The sequence below is a fragment of the Choloepus didactylus genome, chromosome 16 (assembly GCF_015220235.1).
Source record: "Choloepus didactylus isolate mChoDid1 chromosome 16, mChoDid1.pri, whole genome shotgun sequence".
In the NCBI taxonomy this organism is placed as follows: Eukaryota; Metazoa; Chordata; class Mammalia; order Pilosa; family Megalonychidae; genus Choloepus; species Choloepus didactylus.
Genome location: NC_051322.1, coordinates 24,943,477 through 24,970,500, shown reverse-complemented (window position 1 = coordinate 24,970,500; position 27,024 = coordinate 24,943,477). Strand labels below are relative to the sequence as shown.

General features: G+C 37.1%; 1 protein-coding gene across 20 annotated transcripts in view; it reads right to left on the bottom strand.

Annotated features, from left to right (window-relative positions):
* The window catches only part of TCF4 (transcription factor 4), a 345,156-nt gene that overhangs the window by 177,154 nt on the left and 140,978 nt on the right, over nt 1-27,024 (bottom strand). The window contains exon 1 of one of the 20 annotated variants that reach the window (XM_037806080.1): nt 10,865-11,101. The exons of 18 other annotated variants lie outside the window; for them this stretch is intronic. The gene's annotated coding sequence lies outside the window, so the exon portion shown is untranslated. Of the gene's footprint in view, nt 1-9,375; nt 9,395-10,864; nt 11,102-27,024 lie in introns of those variants that run through there. One more of the 20 variants, XM_037806081.1, reaches the window with a different exon arrangement.

The window sequence follows — 27,024 nt, the reverse complement described above, 5'->3', positions numbered from 1 at the left end:
AGCACATGAATTTTGTGCTTTCTTTTCCAAATGCAGGAAAATCTTTCATTGAAAATAGCACTAATTCCACGGAGTGTGCAATTAATCAACATAATCATGGGGATAACTTAGCTGTTTGGGGAGGTATGTCAAATAACTCTTTAAGGCCACTGAAGTACCACTTGAGCCACAGGGTAATGATTTTCTGAATCAGCAATGTGTTCAAGGGTACCCCAGAGACTTGAAGTCCAAAGGGCAGCCCCGAAATCACTCAACTTGCTTCTGATGGGTAACTTACCACTGGCTGTAAGTGAATAATATCTTAATAAAACTGCCTATTCTATTTTATATTTTTTTACTCCAGTTTGTGTCTATAATGATTGGGTCTAATAACCAAGGCAGTTAATGACATGTGTGACCTCTGACGAAACAATGCATGCATCTGAAAGTCCATTATTTATTCAAAAAAGCATAACCATTTTCATATGAAAACGAAAAGGCTCATCTTGCCATACATACTAAAGGTATCGAAGATGGCAGAAATAAAATATTTTCACTGTATCATAGGCAAAAAGGAGGAAGCAGGATGGGCATGGGAAAAAGTAATTCTCCAAAATTTAATTCTAAGCCTAATAAACCCTGCTGCTTCTGAGAACCAACCGGAAGACTTTGCTTAAAAACAGATTCCTGGGCTCTGTAGCCCAAGATATTCGGACTCAGTAGAATGGGTTCTGGCATTCTCTCCCTCTTATATTCTTTTAAATAAAATTCCACTGGTTATTCTGACAAGCCAGGAATAAGAATAACCAATTTAAGTGACAGGCACAGCTCTTTAAGAAAGTTACATTAGATGAGACTCCAATAAACCCTGTAACTTGGTAGGTAACAAAAACAAAAACAAAAACAAAAACAGATTACTACTTGATTCAACCTATTAATGGGATTTTCAAAAAGACAAAATTGTTGATCCTCTATGGCCTTTCAGACAACTGCATTTCATGGATTAGAGAAACCTTTTTTGTTGGCAGTCTGCGGGCCTTCAAATTTGTTCATCTCCACTAATAAAGACTGGCTGCTTTAAAGAAATTAATTTCATGTTACCAGGTAGTTTCCTCTCATAAGCAACTGTTATCCCCCTAAATGAGTGTCCTGGAGGTAGAAGGCTGCTACTCTTACTCAGAAGCACTGATCTGCTCTGCTCTGAAGGCACCTCTGGTCATTTCTAGGATTCCAAGAACAGAAGTCACTTGCAGAATCCATGTTCAAACTCTAACAAATCTTACTAGTTTGTTAACCTAACAGGTCCTTCCACCCATGTATTGTCTTTTGTCTGTGCTCTACTGAAGGTGTTATTACAACTCCATGCAGAGGGCGAGAACACGGACCTTTGATTCTTTTGGAGGAGGCTTGTGCTATTTCTGACTGGATCCAGGCAAGACACCATTATATCAGTAAAAACTGGGTGCCTGACTAAATTTTTTGGTAAGCTATCAACAAATTTTAAGAAAATCAGCAGCCATATTTCACCACACAAATCACCTTCACCTTATTTGCTGATAATTAAACTGTATATTCAAATGAAGTATTAGTAAATGTAAAAAATAATGATAAACCTCTGAATAAAGCACAGTGGGACAGAAAACAGAGGGAACATTTTGGGTTAGGCTTGTTAAAAAGAGTGTCTATAAGGAAAATTACATATTTCAGCACTGTGGATGTAGGCGATGGCCTCAATTTTTCAAGCTGAGTTTACAACTATGAGAATATAACAATTATAATCTCTTAAACTACGTGCACTTGGTATGATACTCAAGACTGAACAAAAGTAAAGGGGCTGGGAGGGAGATCATGAAGATTTTCTATATAGTATATACAGATGTATAAGACATACACATACTGCACACGCACACACATATATGTAACATGCTTACTCCCAGACAGAAGACAATTCAAAAGTCACTTATATATGTATCGGTAACATATTAAATGATCTTTTCTCTTGCCTTAGTACTGAATTACAATTGGTCTTTATTCCTTACATATACACTACTGAGAAGTTGGGGGAAAACAGTCTAGAATTCAAAATACATTTCAGAAAATGTGAAGAGAAGACTGTTAACCATTGGAAGATTGCTAACCATTAGACTTATAGATTTACAGAAAAATGATGCATTTTGAGCCAAGCCTACTCTTCAAGATCAACTTGAAAAGAATGGGTCCTAAACAATCCCACTGTTAGATAAACAGGATCAAAACTACTGGAGGCTGACCACTCTGGTACAAGTTACTGTTAAAGGAAGGTGATGGGTCACAGATAAAATTACACCAACCACCGAGTCCCACACTGTGATACTTAAGACAAAACACTTCTCAATTACTGACTATATGAGCATAATTAACTCAAGTGAGGAAGGAAGAGGAGAGGCAGAGGAAGGGTGATCACGGAGAAGAAAGGGAAGGAGAAAGGGGAAGAGGGGAAGGGGGTGGTTAAAAAAATGACCTCATCCTAGCAAAAGCATGCAAAAAAAAATAAAATACATTACATGCAATATATGTTTACAGATGGCAATTTTCTATTCTGAAACTTACAAAAAAAGTCATCTGAATAGTAATGTAAGAGCTTCAAAAAATACAAGCCATGGAAATAAAACATTTGTTTGGTACTTTCTGTGTCCCATGTGCTGGAGGCTAGGGAGACAATCATGGACACTAGTTTAAATGTTCGAAATACTAGGGAGTAAGCACAATAATACGCACCACTAAGGGTGTAATAGTAATAAAGAGGAAAAGCACCTAACACAACCTCACTGAGGATAAAGGTGGATCAGGAAAGATATGAATATGATATTCCCTGCAAGATGTCATTATAACATATTTAATGGGCACTCATTTGTTAGAATGCAATTTGTAGTCACTTGACAATGTTAAATAAATCAAAATAAAAAAACTGAAACTAATGTGACTTACGCGAAAGAAATTTCAAGGTAACTGGAACCTAAAATTGGAAAGATGGAAAACTGACAAAAACATACCTGACATTTTTTTCCCTTCCCTAGCCCTGAGGTCTTTGATCACTGCATGTTTGGGATAGTTGCCTTGGGAGTTCAGCTGGGTTTTGGTTATGTATTAAGAGATATTTGCAATGTTAGACAAAAGAACTGCAAAGGTCTAAACTGAGATAAAAGAACTATAAAGGTCTAAACTGTCCTCTACATGCAAATAATGAAAAATTCATTTACTCAGTCATTTCATTTCAGAGCGTAAATTTAATGGTTATCCAGAATTTGATGGAAACTGTCAACAAAGATTGCTCATATCTTTAAGACATGTTCATTAGACAGAGCCCTTGTCCCTGCTACCAGGATCCATGGATACTCTCAACCCAAGCAATGGCAGAGGGCAGGGGTGCTCCCTCTGAAAATGCCCTTTTGTCTATTTTAATCCGGTCACCTGGGGGTAAGGAGACCATTAGCAAATTTGTTCCTTTAACATCTCACACTCTACTGACAACAATCCAAAACAAAACAAAACAAAAAGTCCCCCTCAAACAACCACTTCCAACGTCGGCTGAGGATAGCTTAAACTGGTCTGCAAGGACCCCAAAAAAGCCTTTATAAAACATTAAAATGTAATATACACTCATTTTCCTTGGCAAAGCATATGAAAACTGTCAATCCTAATGGGGAGTTCTCTGCTAGGGATTACCTACCACATCCATTACAACAGTCATATTTCAAAACTTCAATAGTTTATCCCTTTTAAGTTCCATTCTCAACTAGACAAGAACTCCTCTTAAGTGTCATAGAGCCAAGAAGAACAAAAAAGCAATGAAAATACAATTAATGGTAACATGAAATCAACTACTTAAAACTTCAGGAGTGGCATATACTATACCTATTGTCTGAACTGTATCAAGTCAGTTTCGCAAAAACAAACCAAAGAGTGTATATATTTAACAATACCAGCCTTTATTGCCACATAAAAATAAACTGCAATACTCAGTATTAAGCTACAACTCTATTAATAATTGCAAATATCTAATTTGTTGTGTAAAATTGCAACCAAAATCAAAATAAAAACAAAACAAAACAAAACAAAAAACCAACCTGAAATGTAAAAGAAATTAAGAACCATGCACACCCCAAGGAGCATCCCGTCAGTTCAGATCTGAGCAGCCAGCAGAGGGCACGCATGCCCCAATGAGAACTGGCTATGGTTAGGCACTCCCCAAACTCATTCAGCACTAAACCTGACCAAAATTTGAATACAAGGGGTTGGGGGGTGGGGTAGAGATCATATCAATGGCATTAATAAAGCTAATGTGCTCAGTTTAAGATTAATAAGAAACGTATTCGAAAGCACAAGTACCAACTTTAACAAAGATTTCTTAGCTGCTTCTTGGAAAGTTTTTCATTATAAAGAAATAATTCTTTATAAGTGAGTGTACGTCAGTTTTCAAGCCACTGTAGTTTTTATAGTCCTATACCAGGAATTATCTATAGCACATGAATTTGCAGAAGTAAGGTCACTGAATTTCTAACACATAAAAATACATATTTCTGTGAGTACATTAAACTACCCTTTGCAAATACAGAGTCTCTTTTAAATGTGTGAATTTCCATGTGTCATATACAAATCTATTAATTTTTGCAAACGTAGGGCAATCAAATATATACCATTTTGTGGTTAAATTAAGATTCATACGTTACTTATTTTCCACTGGTTTGTGCTTGATTTATTATTGTAAGTTATCTATTCTGGAGGTCTCTGTATTATAACATTTGCTTTGGGGATAGAGCAGGTTGTATCGAATAGCACCTTGCAGCTAAGAATGCACGTTACGTATAGATGTGGCACTGTTTATGCTTTCAAGAAAGTTTTCCTATAAATGCAAAAGTAAAGAATTCCTGTTAGTGCTTTCTAAGTTTGTGATTTCAGAAACACTAAAACAAATTGAAAAGAAAAAAAAAAAGTAAGCATCTTAAGAAAGCATCAAATTATAATCAATATCAACTAATATTATTTACTTCTACAGATAAAGAATAAATAATCCACAGGATGTTCCATTTCTAATTTCAAAGAGGTCAGAATATAAGGGAGGTTTTCACGTAAGTTTCAAGATTGAAAGCATGGAAGAATAATTAACTGCCACTTGTCCATCCACATAAACGATCATTTAACCTTAACTGTACTCACCAAACAAAAACAATGAAGCCACATAACATCTCCATCAGGTGATCTTTTAACATTCTCATAGATTTGAGAGATGAACTTAATTTACAGTACCTACAAACCAGGTGGTTTATATGTAGGTCACAATAAATAAACTCATGCTTTGGCCGATATTGCTACACTGTTTCTGCATAAGTTAAAATGACGATATTTTATTATTGCTAAACACTCAATTCTGAAATGCTTGCACAATCTGTTAAGTCCAGGCAAATTTAAATGATTCTGACATGCAGCCTGCTAAGGCCAGTGACAGGGATAATGCCTCTTTACGTGGGTAAAATTTTGTGACATACAGGTCACTCTCTTAAGGGGAATCAACTGTGTGTCTCTTCTTTGCATTTCCACCACAATCCTTCATCCTGCAGCCTGGAGCTGAGAGTGAAATGCAAGAAAGGAGCCGAGTGCTCAAAGCAAAAATCTGCTTCCAGGACAATCCATTATATCTGACAAGTTAAATGTTCCATGGTAGGCCATATGGCATCAGAGCAGGCCCGACGATGGAAGAGGGGAACTCAGCAAATGCATCACAATTAAGCAGTTTGGCTACAGACTTTACTTTGAATTACTTTATTTTTTTATTAAATTTTAAATGCTGTCCCCCAAATTCTCAACTGAATCTCTTTTATAAGACCATTTTTAAAGTGGGTCCACAATTTATTTTGTCATCTCATGACTATGGGTACTGAAATCTAAAGGTTAAGGCAGACATATCATTTTTATCACATGGAGATTCAAAGAGGATGACCTGTAACCTCATTAAAAAAAAATAGACAAACAATATGTAGCCCTATCTGTTCACTAGATTAGAATATTTAAATGAAACTGGTATTTAGACTGGAACACTTAAATGAAACCTGATCAGAACATTAAATGAAACTAGTTTTCATTCTAAGTCTGAAAAATTTCAAAAGCTATACAGTCAAAACTGGCATATGCTGGTTGAATTAACTGAAGACTATTCAATTGAATTTATCTCCTCCTAACATGTGACCAACAAGGAACTCTGCACACTCCTACTAATACCATGTCCCAGAAGCTAGTCTGATAAATTCTAAGCTCTCTAAGACACTCACATTATTAAAACCTGGTTGTCCATAATAAATATTTGTTGTTAGTGATAATGCAATGTAAACAATATTTGTACTATAATCAAGGTACACACTTATTACAGAAAGCGAGAGGAAAATTAAATTAATGAAATGACCAAAATATTTATCATTATACCATGGTTTACCATTAGACCATTTGTTTAAATAAAGAAAGCAAGTGTTTTTATTTCTCCAGAAGAGTCCTTGGGAGAGAGAACTGATGTGTAATAAAAACTGAAAAAGTCTTCTACAGAAGTGTCCAAACTCATCTGATCCAGTGTCAAACAGCAATTTTATCAACTCCCTCACCTGATAGGGATGACAGCATTCTTAAGCAAATTATTTTTTCAATATATAAATTGTCATGGATAGGTTTTTCTAAACAATGATGATTATCGCTTTAGTATTCCACACTGGTTTGCAAACATGAAATTCACAATGATTAGAGAAATGTGCACACATCCTTCCAAAAGAGAAGACACAAAGACTCATTTCCGTAAACTATTTTCACTCTCCATTTCTCCAGAGGCTCACTATTTCTCTCAAATGCACCGCTTCTGCCTTAATTAAGAATAACATTTTTTCAAAGAGCATATGCAGATATTCTAAAAAAAATGGGTTATTTTGCTTCATGTTTAAAATCATGAACACATTTATTTTCTGGTGGTCCTAAAGTCGCTTGTTAATAATCTAATGTAATCTTATATTTACACCTCCCTTAAATTTGAATATGAGACGATTTATTCAATTATGAAGGTGGCATGGGGTTACGACTTGGTAATTTATATTCTGCATTAAGAATCAACTGTTACAGCACTCTACATTTTATCAAGTGCTTTCGCATACATGCCCTTATACGCTTCATCATAATCCTGTTAGGTAGGTTTCATAACTATTATCATTAATACATTCATCCTATATGTAAAGAAAAAAGGAATCTCAGAGAGGTTAATTTATTTGCCCGCAGGCACACAGCGAGGAAGCAGATGAGCCAAGTCTTTGACCCAAGTCTACCTATAATATCAGCCTTAAGCTGTCATGTCATACCAAACGTTACTTGGGGAAGTATGAGCATACAAAAGTCTGACTTTCAAAAAAATCTACAGGCAATTATTACTTCTAGATGCAAGTGTATATATTATACCTCTTCTTATTTAATTAAAGAAGTCTCTTTTTCTCTGATATTGTGACAGAGCTCAGTTTGATAAAGGAGACTGAATTCTTCACTTGGGTTTTCTAGGAGGAATGAACACAAACCCCAACACACAATAACACTTACGTATGCACAAACACACACACATTTATAAAATGTAACCACACACACCACAGCACCAACAGAGTGTACTGGGCCACTGTGTACTGTAGATCCTATTTCTGTGTATCCAGATCCACATTTTTATTACTAATTAAATGTCCAGATGGTAAAATAACACCTGATCCGAGGGGCTTTTAGGTACAGTAATTGTCAACGCTCAACTCCTACATTGTTAACAAACTGGAAAAATTGGCCTGAACTGAGTTTTATATGTACTGTTTCCAAACCATACAATGAAATGCAGTTAAAACTTGATGATTTGAACATGAAAATCTCCACATGAAACACTTTACAAGAAAAAAAGGGAATGATCTGCCATTCAAATCATTAATATGAAAAGAAAGAAGGAATGTGGCATTATAGTAACACAATTGTGTATTATGGGGAAAAAATCCATAAGAGCTAATCAACATTCCATCATTTTGTGAGGCCCTTTCTCTACATCTCTTGCTTTGCAGATACACAGAATCACAACCAGTTAGTTTTTAAATACATCTGTGTCTTTGAAATTGTTTTGCATTTCATACTATATATATTTGGAAGGCTTTAACCACAAAGCAAAACACGTATTATCTTTTAAGTTTTTCGAAAACATGGATTCCCTGTATGTCCTTGGAAATTCAGGTTAGGTCCTGGCTCATAAATGACATACTTTAGGAAATCACAAATATATTTTAAATATTTAAGCAATTATTTCCTAATCCTAAGTGGATTCTTTTTCTCAAGCAAACATTTTTGCAAATATTTAGGCTGCTTTGATACGCAAATGTTCTCGCAAACATTTCCACAAGCCAGCCACTGAAATCGCTCCACAGACCCCAACCAATGGGAAAGTTTGCAAGGGAAATATGAGAAGCAACTGGATGAGAATACTGGCAGGGACACTGGCTTCACTGCCCACAAACAAATGTTGATTTTGTTGTAATATCTGAAACAAAACCTTTGGATATTTCAATGAAACAACTACTTTAAAATTCTCAGTCATGGAATTTTGATTCAATAATTTCTGGGGAAGGTAAAACTGATCACCCACAGATTTCCTATTTCAGAGTTCAATAACCCTAGTGAATGTGGCTTGCTGCTGGACAGGGAAAATCCCACCACACACATAGATACGAACACACATACATGCATACATAAATATTCAAAATGTGCAAAACAAGAAACAGAAAAAGCAACAAGCAATGGCACAATGAGGGTCCCAAGTCTTAACAAGTATAATAGTAGTACAGTACTTTCAAAAATGTTCTCCCAGGAGAATAAGCCAGGGGAGAAGTTGCATCTAGAGTCATTTTTACTTTGTAAATAACTCAAGAAATAATTCATGCAACTGAAGGTTTTCTAGAAATAAAAACAAGAAGGCAGGATTCAAAACTATATTGTAAATACAGTATGATTACAAGTAACACAAGTAAAAACAATCTCCAATACTCCCTTCTCTCTTCCAAACCCTAATCAGAAAAACTTCTGAAAATGTGTTTTGGGAAATAATGTGATTGCTGATAACTGGTCAACAAGTTATTTTAAACTATTTCCCCAGTTCACTCAATCACAAAAAAACCACTCATGGCTGACCACGGTGAAAATAAGACCAATTTTTCAGGATTTCATCAGCTAATACCATGCCAGGCATTACTTAGGAACATACGATAAGTATACATTTGTGAATTTGATGGGAGGAGAAAACTAACAGTGAATTTATCAAAGCTAGTGGAACGTTTAGCTTATAAAATTAAAATGATCTGCTTCTCAACGACTAACCTGCTGATCGACACTTGTTTCTTCATTTCTGCCACTGCATCCTCAATTACACATATTAGAAGTGGTCAAAGATTTCATAAGATGTGGTTTTGACAATAGCAGCAAAGCGCCTAAAGCCACAGATTTTAATTGAGCCCAAAATACAGATTTGGGGGAAAAAAGAACCAATCACAGCAGGAAGCGCTTAAAAAGAAAGGAAAAAAAAAAAAAAGGAAACATTATCTTGAGCAGTTATCCTGCACTTAGTTGTAGTATATGAAAAGAAAGTAAAAAAGCTCTATAAAATGTCAGAATTAACCCATCGTTTCAGATTGCTTACAGGTGAAATTCAACCATCTGGATGGGCAGTTTGCCCGCATAAAAAAAGAAGTAAATTAAAAGAAAAAGTAGAGCGATCTTATGCCTGCTATTTTAGCACAATAACATTTCAAAGGAAACAAGAGAGAGCCACCTAAATCTCCAGACACACATGCATTTACACACAGGCACGTGTACACACACATACACACAAACATGTTCATGTACAAAGTGACAAATCAGAAGTTGGAAAAAGCAAGGAATTGAAATAAAATTGTTTCTTGGACCTCTGACAGATGAATGTGGAATAAAAATAAAGTCATTCTTTATCACATGATGGAGAAAAAAAGTTTTGCTTTAAAGTACTCACTAAATAACTGATGATACTCTTTATTTTGCCTAAAAAAATACTTTTTATTTTACCTAAAAAATAAGATCTAGCATATCAAAGTTTGTATCGCCCTGTCACAAAACATAGTTATATTCTTTATTTATGCTGGGCTAGCAACTTTGGGAATTACAACTTAATTTAAAATAAACAGGAAATTGTATCTTAAGAACTCCCAGAGGTTTTTTTATACCACTGGAGAGTGGAAATGCTAATATATTTTATAATTTATAAAGAAATATACGTTATTCTCTTTTTTTCTTAATCCCTATACAAAACTTTTTTTAAAAAATCTGCCTCAGAAGAAAGATCTATTCTAATGTAATTATTTTTTAAACTTAAAGATAAAATCTGAAATCAGGTCAGAAATCTGTTGAGGTTTTTCTTCCTAACTTAAGAGTCAGACAAAAGTTTCAAACTAACTTTAGGCTACTATGACAAAGCATGGTACAAGGCTGGCACCAAATGACAATTTACCAATCTAAAGTTCCACATTTTGAAAGAAACACATGGAGGGTTTATAAATTAATTGCTCTCTGTACTGAAAACGTGTCCATCTCTGTTCTAGGGTTTCTGGGTCTCCATTTTGATTGTGTAGTGTCTCTTAAAATTACCTTTGAAGCACAACACTAAACCAGAAGTGTTGAGTGAGAGAATTATGGGCACATTCTCAAACTCTGAAACTAAACCACAAAGAGAATAGATTAAAAAGGAAAAGCACTAAAAACAGCCACCATCAAAACAAAAAACAAAAACCAGAACCCACCCTGAATAGAGAAATAGAATACTTGCTTTTCTTTCGACCTTATGGGTAGCACACCGAGGGAGGCACCAGAAGATCTAAGCACAAATACGTGACGAAGAGTCGCCAAAAAGCATGTGGATGAATAAACTGTTGTGGCGTAAATTTGCCAGCTAGAGGACAGAACACAACACGCTGGGGCTTGGCTGTCCTAACATGTTTTACTATGTAAATTTAAATAGTCTCTAAAGGGAAAAAGAAGTAAAAAGGTAGAGGGTTCTTTTTCAATATTCCAAAAAGAAGTTTGCCTGAAATTCTCTTACGTGGGTCACAAATAAAAGTACGTTTATTTCTACTCGTTTTTTAAAAAGGGAAACTAGTTCTTAGGCTAAGCCTCATCACATGTTTCCTATGATGGAAATTTAGGGGGGTGGTTTAAAGAGTTAAAGACTCCCTACCATTAATTTGCATCTGGTGCTTTTAGTGTGTGTGTGTGTTTTTTTCTTCCCTGAAAAGTTGGCAGAGCCGCCGATTTTCCATAATGCAAGCATTTGGGAATTGTGAGCGGAATGAAACCGATCCAATCTCCTGACTGCGACATGAATTTTCATTAATTACAACCTTGTCAGCAAAAGCATTATCAAAGCTGAATATGAAAATGCTAATGAGTCCTCATTTGCATATTTTTCTTTGTTGGAATGTCATTAATTATTACATTTTATGATGATGAATGCAGCTGTCGAAGCTCTCCGATGCATAATTAGCCATCAGAATGCCAGGAGCCGATCAGCATTTTTGGGTGAAAAAAAACAAATTTCACTTCCACTCTCCCCCCATCCCAACACCACCAAACACACACACACACACACACACACACACACACACGCACACACCGGCACACACATGCATGCACTCACACAGCCTTGATGACGACAGTCCTGAGGTTGGACTTTGGGAAAGTTGAAAGAGGGTGGAAGGCTGGGTTACAGGGAATTTATTTTTGCTTTAAAATTATTTTGTTTTTAGCCGTTAATGGTCTTATACAATAGAAGCAGCTCTTAATAAAAAAAAAAAATCGTTATTCCAGCTTAATTAATGCCACGCTTAATTATAACACCATGATGTCAGCGGTTTTAATTAAGTATTGGCTCTGTTACAAAAAAGAAAAAAAAATTCCTCTCTTCAGTAAGAGTCACAATACGCAGATTTGTGCAAATCATTTCTCCAATTTTTTGGTCTTCCATGGTTCATGAACTATTCAGATATTAACACAGGCAGCATTAAAACCCCATGCACACACGTGTGCACAGGAGGGCACACACACCACCACACACACACACACACACACATCAAGTAGAGGGGAAAAACCTACTTTCCGACTACATTACTGGGATAGACTTTAGAGCTTACCTACTTGACCACTTTTTTGAGCTAAGTGTAAGTGAAGATGACAAAACATAGCTCATCCTCTCTCAGCCGCTGGGAACGGTGTTTATAAGTAAAAAAAGAAAAACAACACAGAGCAGATGGGACCATTACACATGACCAAACCAATCAATCACAGATGAAGGGCCCAGGTGCAGCGCAGCCGTGCAACAACGCACCATTTCACAGTCTGTCAGACACACACACACGGTCGTCCATGAGTGACCCTCCTCGGCTCCCCCCGGACCTCATCTGGAGCGCTGCGCCCCTCTCGCCTGCCTACGCTCCAACTGACGTCTTCATAATCGCCCTGTCTTTCTATCTGCCTTGGCTCCCGTGAAGAGAGGAGGATGGAAGGGGTGGTGGGTGGGAGGTGTGGGGTGGTGGGGTGTAGATAAGGACAGGGGCCCACATCATTGTCACTTATGAGGAGCCCAGCCTTCTTCCTTCTGCCACCCCCGTGGCCCCTCCCCCCAAATCACCATCACAATCACTTCTCTCACCATCATGAAGCTCATTAATTTTTAAGGGTGACTGCCTGTTTGCAGCACCCCAACTGTCTGCCACTGGACATAGAAATTTTGTTTCTGAGTTTCTTGCCTGTGAGAAAGAGATGCGTGTAACTTAGCAAAGCCACAATTAGATAGAAATATTGGAAATCAATTAACTGAAAGTGATTGACAGTACTTTGCATGGCCCCTCAAAATTGCTTAAAATGAAACCCTGGTTACCCAAAAGCCTCAGAGGAGTCAACTCTGTCTCAACATTTTTGAGTCTTATACAATTTCAGTGGCCTTTGGACTCCTGTGTCACAGACTCATCCAAGGATCCCTGAACCCAAATGAAATTGTATATTTGCAAGGGTCGCAAGGTTAGACTGGCAACATAACAGAAATATCAAGTCAAACGCAAACACTTGAGGATAAGATCCAGGCCTTAAACTCAGCATTCCTAATTCACAACTTAACTGTATGGTGGCGTTCAGTTTTTCATTCCTTTAAAAGAATAAAATTAAAAACTCAGGGCAAGGGTGTGGTAGAGGGGAAGAAAGTCATCAACAGAAGGGAATGACAATGCACAGCTTTGTAGTCCACCTATGACATTTGAAAAAAGTCTTACCATATTGCAATAAAAAAAAGAACAAGATTAGTTTTATTGATCCAGTGAATTTTTTAAGCACGCACACTCCCTTAAGCCTAGGTCATTTATAACAAAGTTTTTGAGATTTTTTGATACAGCGAAACTATAAAGAATCAGCTCTACTGACTCAAAGTCTTGAAAGTGAATACTTTGCTCAAGTCTTGGGAGATGATTACTCATCCAAACAGTGAGTGAATGTGCTCGACCATTTATAATTTGTTTTGCCCATGTGGAGATGAGAAGGAGTTTAGGAAAACATTCAAACCCTACACAGAATAACTATATGATTGCAAAATAGCTTAAAGAATTTATGTCACAAAATGCTCATGACATTTTAGGCTTTCCTGGGAAATTTATACTAAGAACAAAGGAAAATTAGTAAAAACAGACCTTCCAACCCAGCCTCTGTGAGGTTAGTATCATTTATGTGCCATTTCATGTAGTTGGTACAAAAATATAATTTAAAAGTAATAATGAAAAGCTAACTTGGGTGAGAAAGTGCCCTACCTAAAATCTGCATGCCTCTCATTAACCAGCAAAGGCAATGTTACAGAACACCAGGCAGACTGGATTCACTGAAATGAAAGCACTGTCTGTTAACATGGGCCCTACCATCAATTCAAACATGTTCTCAAAATTGTTTGATGATGCACTTGTTTTGGGTTACTTTTTTTTCTTTTCAGAATTCAGTATGCTTTCCCTCTCTTTACCAATGGATTTGTCTTTTGGAAAATTTTAAAAATTGACATAATTATGAACTTTGTTTCCCAACGTGTCCTATAAATTGTATGCTCAGTTCTTGTTAACAACGAACCTCATCTGTGAAGCCTACAAGAAAAACAGAGAGCATATTTATTAAAATCTCCCATGGCTATGGAGAAAGGATTACCTTGTGTTTTGAATGTGTATTTTTTTTTTTTCTCAAGGAACAGACTCTACACATTTACATTAATAAATTTCTATTTTCTAGCTCAACAGAAATTGCAGTACAAAAAGCAGATGTGTATGTTGGATTCTTTGAAATTAAATTTCCAAAAGCAGAGACTATTCTAGCTCAAGATCAAAGGAACTAAAAAGGAACTAAAACATGATCTCCTCCCCCTTCCAATATAATTACAGAGATTTCATTTCTTTTGTTACAATGAGCACAACAGGTAAATCTTAAACCTGAAGGATAATGATCAGGTGCTACAGCTCAGCTTTGCTGGGTTGCTGAGAATCGCTCTGCTCAGTGCCCCTGCTGCTTAAACTACCGCTCTACAGGAAGATGGGAAATGCCTAATGCTCATCTCTACTTTATTCTTGGAGATTTGTTTCCTTTTTGACACTGAGACTATGCAGACTAGATGTGAGGTGGACACAAGCCCTTCCACAACAGACTTCTTGTAAAGCAGGAACATCCCCATTCTAAAATACCCATCAAGGAAAAAAAATCACACTCTCAATGTGTCTTTCATTAACAGGCTACCTCAAAACCCTTTTGGAAGTCGATGGGGTATAAATAATAAATAAATGAGAAGTGATACTGTTATAAAATGTCATATCCTAGCAGTCCTGTGAAAGGACAAGGCCCTGGGGAGAGAGAAGAAAGAGATGCAACCGCAGAGTCATCCAAAACTGAGATTCGAAAGAAAATCTGTTCCACTTAGAGTGATTACCGTGATCAATTTCTTTGGGGAATACAGGTAGAGAGAGAATAGAATTTTATGTCAAAACCCACAAAAACAGAGAACTTTGGGAGAGAAAACCCTCTAGGCTTAAACAGCCTTGAGAGTGGCTGCATTCTACATATGTATTTCCATCTCCCTTTTAAAATTCATGGTACCTCATTTCATCCTTTGCTGCCCATAGGCATCTGTTCCCCTCTAATTATTTGCCATTTAGAAAAATTCTGCTTAAATTCTTTGGGCATCTGTCCCTTGCTTAGTGTATATTTGTGAGGCTTAAACACGATGCTTGATATTAGAACAGCCTTGCATATAAGCACACTTTCCCATCCCAGAAAAATGTTTCAATAGACCATTCTCCCACCCAAAAGTTATACTCAAAGTAAATTTGATATTACTATTATTTTATAATACATATGTCCTCTATAAACATCTCTCTCTTGCGAGCATGTGTGCGCACACACACACACACACACACTCACACACACCTCAAAGATTTGGCTGTTGGTTAAACAAATTTTCTAGCATCTCTCCAAACCAGTATCTTTCCAATAAAAAAGCCATTTATAATGCTTTTTTCCCCCAAAAATAGATTTAATAGTCTTTCCTTTTCAGTAGCTTAAGTCTTCACGTTTCTGAATTATTTTTTGCTATTCTCTGAAATAGAGTATAATTATTTTGCATGGAAATATCCTTATTTCAAGGAAATCCTCTCTACAGAATACAGGAAGAAAAACTTGAAAATTAAGACATAGGTTAGTAGCATTAGAAAACCAAAATCAAACAGGTGTATTTCTTTCCTACATCTCTTCCACGCTTCCTTCCTTCTCCTTGACCATTCCTTCATTCTTCCATCCTTCTCTCCTCCCTCCTTCCAGAACCCCTCCTTTAAAGACGAGGCACTGAATGAGGGAAAAGCATTGGATTGGGAGCATAGAAAACTGGCTTCTAAACTTTGTTTACCAATAACTAGGTGTATGAACCTCCATTTCCTCATCTAAATTGGAGTAAATGATCCCTAGGGACCTTTAAGGAATGATTCCTACTAATAATAATAATATTAATAATGATGATAATAATAAATATTTACTCTGTTCCAGACACTTCGCAGTGCAGTGGGTGATTAAGAGTGTGGACACTGGAGACAAACTGCCTGGGTTTGAATTCTAGATCCACTCACCCACCTACTACCAATCCCCTCCCACCGACCCCACAGGGAAATGATGACGCTAGCAAGTTACTGAGTATCTTGGTGCTGCCACTTCTTCATCAATAGAACAGGACTAGTAATAACATCATCTCATGTAGTTGCTTAAATAAATTAATACATTAAAAGCACAAATAGAAAATATATTTATTTTTTCTTTATAATTTATCTCTACTCCAATGTAAGTTTCATGAAGAAAAGGAGCATCTTTTGTTCTCTGCTGTAGTCACATAGCCTAAAATAGCCTCTGGCACCCAGTATGCAGTTGGTAAACAAAAAATTATTCAAAGAATAAATAGATGGATGAACAGACAAAGAAAGCATGCCTTCTAAATTGTTAGATTTGATGATTCTACGACTGACCTATTAAGTGCTTACTTTCTTACTAGGCATAATTTATACGGTACTTGGCATAACCTTTGTCTTTAGGAAATTGATAATTTATTGTGGGAATGGAGCTAAGAACAGACAGTTATAGTTATAAACAAATGAGGAAAAAATAACATAAGCAGCATATAAAATGAATATGTAGCCAGGTCAGGGGAAAGATAACTCAAATCTGGGGAACAGGGAAGGAAGGCAGGGAGCAGAGTCTTCCTGCCCCATGACTTCATCAAAAAAATTCTGTGAAAGTGTCAACAATGACCTCCTCGTAGTTAAAGCCAATAGTCAATTTTCAGTTCCCATCTAGATTGACTGACCATAAAAACACCGCTTTCCCCTTCTTCTTTGAAAAATATGCATGAAGTGGTTTCTACAGCATCACATTCCTTTGGATTTTCTCCTACTTCTTGGCCTTCTCCTTCATTCTCACCCAAAAGCCTTTAAATGTTGGGAATCCATCAATGCTGGGCCCTAGGGCCACTTTCTTACTCAAAACTTCCTAGGCAAGATAATCTTGTCCCTTAAACAGCCAAAGATCCCTTCAGCTGTGTTCCTTCTACTCAGTCCTCTCTGAGCTTTTCACTCTTAAATCCAACTGCTTATTTGATATCTTCACTTGGATAATTTCAAAGTACAACATACACAACACCAAACTCATGACCTTCTCCCTTCAACCTAGATATTTTTTAATGTTCCCTAGAGTTCATGGAAATTGAAGCAGATTCATATATGCATTAAGAACTTTCTACCCAGCTCTGTGCTAGGTGCATATATCCTATTTTATCTTCATAATGCTCACTATATTCATTCTAAGGATGAGACCATGGATTTCAGGCCACGAGACTCCAAATTAATAGGATGAATGATGTTCAGTGCAGGAAACACCTAAGTTTGAGCCTTATAACCTAGGAGGGAACGTTATACTGGGGGGCCTCCTGAGGATATGGGAGATGTTCTGGTGAATCTATATTGAGATGGGAGTTCTACCTAGGGCGAGAGGGAAGATATATAACGGCATCTTAATCAAATAAAAACAGACAATAAAAATGTTGAAAACATATAGAAAAAATATAAATGGGAAAGAAAAGCAAAAAGCTAATTTAAAAAACTGCAAAAACATGGGCATTAAGTATACATTTAACAATGAAAAGTGACAAATATACAAATTTTAAAAATAATACATACATCCATAGTAAAAATAAGGAAACAAGAACTACAAAAGGACCTCAGAGAGCAAATGAGTGAAATTAATTCTTGGTGGGCTTTCCAGCGTGAAATAGCATCACACAGTGGCTGATTCTCTCTGGTCCGAGCCCCCCACACCCATGATGCCAGGCCCACACAGTTCATGGAGTCTGTTGGGCGTCCCTACAGCAGCCAAAAGTCCCGAAACATTTTTGACAACATGAATGACTATATTTCATACAGCAGCTTAGGACAAAATATCTAGCCTTCCCTGGTAATGGTTGACATATTAGACCTTCAGATTGCTCTCACATAAGAAGAGACTTCCATCTCTTGCACAATCATTCTTGAAAATCCTATTTATTTGGCTGGCTCATCAGTAGCACTTCTTCAACCCAGGTGACTTGCCCACTTCCCTAACTGCCCAAAATAAACTGCTGAAGACTCCCCTGTTTCCTGACACGATCTATCACGGATTACTAAAGCTTGGCTTGTACAGCTGCTCATAGTGTAGGTAACGGCTGCCTGTCTCCTCCAAGTGAAGACTTCTGTGAATGGAATTCCTCTCTTTGCACATGGTTGGCTGGGGGTTTCCCAGACAGAGGGGACTAGACATGTTAATCTTCAGTGTTACATACTATATTATTCATATAATATTAAGTATTAGAACATTCATCTCCCTGTATCCACAATTTGGGACACTTCATTTCTCCGGTTGTCAGGGAAAAATATTTTTCTGGCAGAGAGGAAAGTGGCTTGGACACCCTTATCTCTATCAATCTCAGATGAATCCTGTTCCATTTTCTGGCTCGCTAGAGAGAATCTCCCCTTTCCATACTTGCTATGCCAAACTGAGTATGATTATTGTAGGAAAGGATTGTGTGTGTGTGTGGGTGTGGGTGTGCACACACACGTGCGCACATGCAGGGGAATGGGGAGGATGAATGGACAAAAAGCAAGTTACCTTTCAGCTCTTCCTCAATGGCCACAACGCTGAGATAATTCCAAGGTTTCCACCAGCCAACAGGGAGAGGCAGATTCCTAGAGCAGAAACAACTACTTGGGCTCCCAAATAAAAAATGCCACTTGCCCGCCATGCCAACTTCCATGGCAGACTTTCTATCTAAGATAAACGAGTGGTCCAAGATCACACAGCTTCTAAGCAATAAAGCTGGAAATCAAACCCCAACCTAACAGCAAATTCCAAGCACATTCCATGCCTATACTTACAAAGATGAAAGAGGAAAGCAGCTAATAAAAAAAAAGGAGTAGTGAGAGGAAAGAACAGGAGATTTAGTCGATTTTGACATTGCGGATGTTGAAGGAGGCAGGTTTCAAAAGACAAAAAGAGGCTAGAAAAAAATCATGGAATCTGAAGTTGTGCTACCTTAGAAGATGTCAAAATCACTTTGAGACTAAGCAGTTTCAGGAAGACTGCTGGGCTACTCCCTTCTGAGGTGCTCACTTGTTGGCCGGAAGTGGATCCCAATTTTAACATTACCCCAAGAGATCTGAAGTGACCTGTGAACCATACTCTGACAATCACTGCCAGAGAGGAGAGGACCCATTCACACATTTATTATCAGACGGTAAAGGAGTCAGGGGAGAAAGAGAAGAAGAAAATAAAAGGGTAAGATTTATGGACAAAGATCACAGGGCAAGCAAGTTAAAATAAGCTGAAAGAAGCAAATGCAAAGGGTTGTGAAGAGAACGAAGAACGAACATTTTCTTCCAAGACATGAGAGAAAAAGAAGACGGTTGGAGTTTAGTTGCAGCTCTTCTAAGATCAGCTACCTCAAATTAAGCAACACATTTGAGAAGCCTGACATCTATCCTAAAATTCTGGAACTCCTGCTTTATTTTGTTGCCACTTCCTTGCCTACATCTTTTCTTCTCTGAGGACTACTCAACCCATTCCAGATATTGGGTTCTGACTAAACAGTGAAGGCTAGAGCAAAGAAGGAAGCAGTAGGCAGCAAGATGAGAAAAATCAGTTCAACACAGGTCATTTCCATCTGTGGTCTAAGGAGAATCAAAGTTAGTACTGGTATGGTCTCTGAAGAGCCAATGTTTCTTTGATTTCAACAAATCTTAATCTGACCAATCAAGTATCAAAATTGCTCATGGACAGTGAGGCAATTAAAGTCAACAGGTCTACAAAGATATGGAACCTACAAAGAAGACAGGGCATAAAAGAGTCCCAAAAAAGCAGACTTGGAAGGGGAGAGGGGGCAGGAGCAGTCAGTCTGAAAGTCAACAGGAAAACGGGATTGGAAATTTAAGTTTTCAGCATTTAAAAATGATAATCCTTATTTGTAACACTGAATAGAGGTTCCTATTTATTCATCCTCTTCATCAGGTCAAATGAGTGAAGGAAGGAAAAAACCAAGACCCACTACAGATATACTATGTATCAAATCTTAATCTAGGTAGGTACTTTACCCTTCAAAACACTGTGAAGTTCACCTGGTTGTCTCCATCTCACCCAAAAAAGTGAGTCCAGGGAGAGTTTAAGTGGCTGAGCCAGGATGCAAATCCATATCTGAGTGAGAATGGAAGCAGGCTATCCCAAAAAGTAAAAAAAAAAAACAAAACAAAAAAAACTAGATTTAACAAACAATCTGTCAGAGAAATCCACTATTCCACTCATCCCTCTCCAACGAGAATATGTTATTTTGATTCTACTTTAATTCCGAGTCTCTAAATTGTTCCTAAGTGCTTTCATATTCTTTTGCTTAAATTGTCAAAGATCATAAACTTCCTGGGTATAAATACTGATCTGAATTCCACAGAGAAGTCTCATTCCAGGCAAGCGGTATATTTGGCAAATACAAGTCCTTGCCAGATGCATACATTCCTATTAATAAAGTAACAGGTCCTACACTCATCAGCCTCACTTATCCCTTATTAAAAAAATTATGATGGTGATTATATGTTCCATTGACTTTTGGGACCCTTAATCATTCTACTTGTAAGGTCTTTTTTTTTTTTTTTTTTTTACCGTGGTTTAACTGTGTGCTGAAATGTATATTAAAAAAAAAAAAAGGACAATGGTCAATGTGAACCCTTAACCCTTACTTTTTATTTACGTATAATCTTCAATACTTACATTTACCTCTAATATTATTTACCTGTCACATCTGTCGCATGAAGTAGTCACGTCTACTGGTTAAGAACACACACTTCAGAGTCTGGCAGGGCTGAGTGTAAACCCCATGCATATACTAGCCAGTGGGGTGCCCCTATCCAGACTATTCCAACCTCTCTGTGCCTGACTTCCCTTATGTGTAAAATGAAGATAATAAAATACTTCCACAAAGGATTGTAAGATAAAACAAAACAGTTTAGTGTTTGGCAGATAGTAAGAGCAAAATGACTAGTTCCTATTAGTATCAGATTAGGATAACATTGATAAACATTAGTGGACAGTGTTAGACAAAAGTCACCATTACTATTTAGAATTTAATGCTGAGGGGGGTATGATTTAATTTGATCTTACAAAGACAAGTAACCTTTCCATTTCTATCACAGAAAAACAGCCTGGACCCTAAACTAGAAAGTTTTGAAACTGTATGCCTCTGGTGACATGGACTAAGAGAACTGGAAAGTCATGAGTTTAAATTCGCTCCAAATACATCCAACCATGAGTGCGCCACTGCTGACGGCAATGTCTACGCAGGAAGTACCAAGCATCTTCAGCTATACAAAATCTATCACCTTGGTGGTTTCCAAGACTCTTCACTTTTCCGGTTACATTTTAGTTCCAAACAAGCCCCCTTGTTTTTATGACCTCTTCCCTCTCTAACTTCCTCTCTGCTGTAAGTCTTATGTATCCAATTATCCACGTGTGCAACGCTGACAAAGCTGTTTCCTCTTCATCTTGTTACCCTTGAGTAGCTTTCTGGTCCTTTAGATCTAGCATTTAAAGGCATAATTCCTACCCACTTGCAACTTTCATTCTAAAGGAAATAAAACAAACCAGGCTAAGACTGCTGGAGTACAATCATTTTTGCAAATACCTCTCATACATCAAATAATTTTGTTCAATACTCTTACAACTGTAGGGCAAATTCAAACAAATCATTCTTCATTCACAGTACTCAACTATATTTCTCCTTCTAACTTCTGTACACTGACTTCTAGCATCCTCTTTGCTCTTTATTAATTCCACCAAAAAAGTGTTCTCTATAATAAAAATTTCTTATTCCCTATAACTAATCTGGGGCAACATGCAACTGTCCAGTTTCAATCATTTTGTAAAATATTTTCTTTTGTTCATTTGCATGGTAAAAATTTGAGCAATTTTTCTGTTTCATAATATTGTTCAAATACTTCAAGAAACAATCCTGGCTCTAGTAACGTGTTTTAAAATAGGAATACAGGACAACCCCTCCATACTGATCACCTCTCAAGCATTCTTACCTAACATTAAAGTTAAGGCCTCTGCCCTTAAGGGGATGTCTACATGGTGAACCAGAAATAATGACAGCACTGAACTTCAGTACTTTCCCACCAGTGTGATATGCTCATGCTAAGGCAATGCCTGGTACAGAGTGAGAGACCAAAAAAAATGTGATTTATAGCTCATTACCAAGTTTCCCTGGAAATATGTTAAGTTATCAGTACACCTATCTGCATTCATCAGCCCAGGACTGGAAACGACTGCAAAGTTATTCTTATCAAATAGCCTTTGATTTGCTCAATAATATCTGCAAATGCTGAGTTGTAAACCATTTGGACTACACATGCTTCTGGCCCATTTTCAAAACCATTAGTGACATGTTTATTGTTTATCTCTCCCCACTTGAATAAAAACTCCACAAGGGCAGGCATTATTTTCTGCTTTGATTCCTGATGTCTTCCAAGTGCCTGACACATACCTGTGCTGAGTACATACTTGTTGAAGGGATGACAAATGTTGAGCATGGCTTGCAGGCAGGGCCTTTCATGAGTTGACTCTTGTGTACCTATTCCACATGCCCTCCTTCTTCCAGCTCTCTGAACCTTTTCTGAAAAGGCACAATCCTTTCTCTTACCTCTAACCTTCTGCATAGCCAGTTCCCGGTTTCCAGAGTACTCCCTGACCTTGTTTCCACAGTAGCTCCCTTTGCTTGGCTGTCTCTTTATCATTCAGGTCTCAACTTAGATGTCAACTTCCCCTTAGATGTCAACTTCCTCTGTGCTACGTCCCTCCCTGCTAGGAGCTCCCATAGGACCCTGCATTTCACTTGGCCTGCTTACTTCTTATTTCTTCCACTAGATAGAAGTTTACTCAAAGTAGATTATATTCAAGGGTATATCCTAAGCACCAAGCTGTAGTAAATATTTCACACAAAGCTGGTGCTCAAAAAATATCAGAAGAGTGGAATTAATGACTGACTTAAAGGCTGAATACTAATATATAAATGAAGTATAAGAAGCACATGTCTATTTCTAGAGAGACTGATACTGATCAGTACATATGATACAAGTCAAATAAGCTTGTAAACACTGTAATTTACCATCCAATCAAGCAATATGTTGTTGAACCTTTCTGTAAGTTGTGGGTATTCTTGGACTGTTAACAGTCGGATACGCCTTCAAATAAAATTTTGCCAATTAAGATTCTGTGATCAAAAAGGAAGTTCATGGGTAAAAAAAAAAATAGCTATTAAGATCCTGAGAAATAATTTTACCGTATTAATGATTCAACCACTATATTTATTTTTAAAAAATCAATTATATCTATAGGCTTCCAACTTGCCAAAAATTCTAAATAAAAGCAAGCTTTAATAATTTCAATGGTAAAATGGAATATAATCTAACACATGTGACAATAAGTAAAGATTTAAATTCCCCAGTTTTTTTTTAATCTTTGGGCCATGTATTCCAAAACATACATGAGCCTTTAATTGATTTTTTTCTTTCTCTTTCTGTATTTTAATTGTATTAAATTAAACACAGAATTCAATAGAAGCACAAAAGAAGTGAAATGCAAAATATGTCACATGTTAGAGGTGAAGGTCTCTCTACTAAAATGTCAACATGTTAGCCAGGAGTCCCATATGAGCAGGTTATTGAAACCATGGCTCTGAGCAGGCCATGGTCAGCTCTGCATCCATAATGTGATCAAAACATTACACGTGTATGAAAAACCCAAAACAGACCCAAAACAAAAACAACAACAACAAAACGGCTCTATCATTCCAAAGGCGATAGGACATAAACCAAAATATCCTTATAATTCACCCTATCACTCCACAAATTAAGCAAAAATAATCTCATGAAATCAAACTACAACTTGGGGTCTGTGTTCGTTTTTACAGAACAGCTAGCCTTAAAACAATTCCTTTATTTCATAAAATGTCTTACAAGATAGCAGAGATAATATTAGAAAGTGCAACAAAATCACCCAACTGCTTAAGAAAGACATACTTGCATACAACCAATTTCGAGGCTAATTTCATAGCATTCTTAGTTATTTCCCTAATTGCTTTGCATAAGGTAAAGCTTCCCTCCTCAGAATCAATTAGCCTTAGCTGCATACTACAAAAAATAATAAATGGATGTTCTTTTTGAAATATTTATAGTGCTGACTTTCCTCTAATTTGGCTTGCCTTTCCTCTAAATTAGTAAAAATCCAATAACAGTTTTCCTTCAAAATGGGGAAAATCATTCTCACCACATACATGTATCATTTAATTGTGACTGTACAACAACGAAAGTCTGTCATTCACATCATTACTATAGAGGTAAACCTTTAGGTTCATTAGATCAAGTCTATCAATTTTATGGACAATTAAAAAATAGACATCATGTCAGCCTTTTCTTCCTCCCACTGGAAGTATGCACAATTTTAACACGTTAAAAATTATCTGTTTTCTATGACCTAAAAATGTTATTAATTTATGGCATAAAAATACGATGGTAAATAATTTGGTCTAAGTAGATGATGACTCACTTTTACTAAGTGAAAAAGAAATTAAAAGATTTAAAAATAAGTATGTAATTGAAGAAAAATTAACAGTTTGGGAAAATAAAAATGACAGTTTTTTAAAGCAATGTGTAAGTCAGTGATTCCAAAACCTGTGGGGAAAAAAGCATCCCTGGATGCATTTTTAAATTACAGATGCCTGGATCCCAGCCCATACCACCAAATGCAGAATGCCTGCGGATGGAGCCCAGGCATCTGTATTACATACATGGTCCATAGATAATGCATATGTACAGCAAGGTGAAAGAACTACTAGGTCTGCTCATATTTCCTTATGGAATTCAGAGATAATGGACAAACATTTGAAAAATGTCATTCATCAGAAACATTTCAAATCACATACCTAAGTTCATCAGGAAATAGTGGGAAAAAACAATATTCAAAGCAAATATAGGCCAAGGACTATCAAAGCTTCTTCTGCTTTCTCATGAGTCATATAGTAGTTGTAGATGGACTTGGTGTTGCTGTATTTACAGATATCTCCTGAGTGTTAATCTCCTTAAGAAGAGGCAAACTCACCAAAGGCAGGGACCAGGGGAGACAGTCCCCCAAAAGAGTGATCTGTTCCCAGGGAAATAGCCAATCAAATTGCAAATGACTCTACATGAAAGATGGAAATATGAAAAAAGAAAGAGTGATTATGTTGCTTAGTTGATCCTTCCTCTATGGATTATCTTACATCTAGCTTCCAGAGACTTAAATACAGAACATTTGCATGTGAGAATAAAGACCTCATAGGGGGACATGTTGCAACCAAGGATCACAACTTACAGTCCTGGTAGGAAAGGTGGCACTGGAAATTAATTTTAGTTAGAAGACTTTTGTATGACATGGGAAGAAAGCTATAGAACAAAGCCGTGCAGTGGATGAAATTTTCTTTGTCCCTCTTCTACATGCTCAGAGACAATGTCTCTGAAACACCTCCCATATTCCATTCTTCTACAGATGCTAAAGTGACATCTGATAATTAGATGCCAGGTAGGAAGAAGTGACCACAGTGCAGCCCCCTCCTCACAATAATATTTCCATTAATGAATGTCTCAAAATAATCTTTGAACACAAAGCAAAGAAAGATTGATTCTGGGAAGAGAAATGCAAAGGCATTTTCAGTAAGTGAGCTTTGCTGGCTCACTAAAGTTGATAGAGGCAAAGATGGAGAAGGAGGTGGCCCAGGTGGAGAGAACAGCTCAGGAAAGGAGGTGTGTCATGACAAGGTTAAAATGCAGAAGATAGGGGAGAAAGGAGAAAGTACATATAAAAGTACACCCTCTCACTTGTCTAAGACAAGAACTCAATGAATTGCAAAACAACAGCAGGTCAAGGACTCTGAAACTGATTCATGGACAGCCTGGTAGGGAGCTCACTGAGGAAGGAAGTGAGCTTAGGAAGAGCGAGATCCAATCTGAGGACTGGGAAAATGAAGCAGGCACCCACCCAGGTTTGGGAGTGCACAACAAACAACCCAGTAAAAAAAAGACACCACTCTTCAAGTATTCTCCATCAAGAAGCCAGTCAAAAATAAAACCAAGAGTGACAAACAAAATGAATCAATGGGTTTTTTTTTTAACCTAGCATGAAGTAGGGTTGCTTACATGAGTGAGGTAGAGGTAATTTCAAAGACCCTAAGGATATGTGTCTTTTTTTTTTTTTTTTTTTTAACACTCTATCCAGGTTCTAGCACACTGCCTAGCACTTAATAAGTATCCAGTATATATTGGCAGATTCAATGACTCAGTGAATACCCTAGAAACAATAAGACTTAGTACACTCATTAAACACTGATAATGGTAGGTTGACCCTAAAAAAGCTGAGAATTTAGGTGGCGGGGGCAGGGAGGATGTCTTGGTCATTCCAATGTCCTTTAAGAGAAATTTTTAAGACACTAGCTTATTTCTTTTGAGGGTAAATTTCAAGAGGGCTACCCTATGTATTAAACAATAAACCCACAAAAATAATTCCAACCATTCTAAGAAACATGGTTGCTTTTCTCTTCTTCCCAGCTTCTTTTTCATTCATGTAACTTTTTGAAGATTTGAGGGTGATCACAGCTAAGATTTAGGGTTTTATCAGTTTTCTTCCTTTAGCCCCTTGATCACCTGTTTTGGCATGATTCTGGTTTCTTTTGTATTTCTTCTTTCTCCCCTGGGAAATTTATGTCTGTTTCTGGCATCTGCCCCACATCCTCCCTTTGTGAACACTGAGGTGAAAAATTCATTTATTTGTTAGCAGTTTCTCCATCGT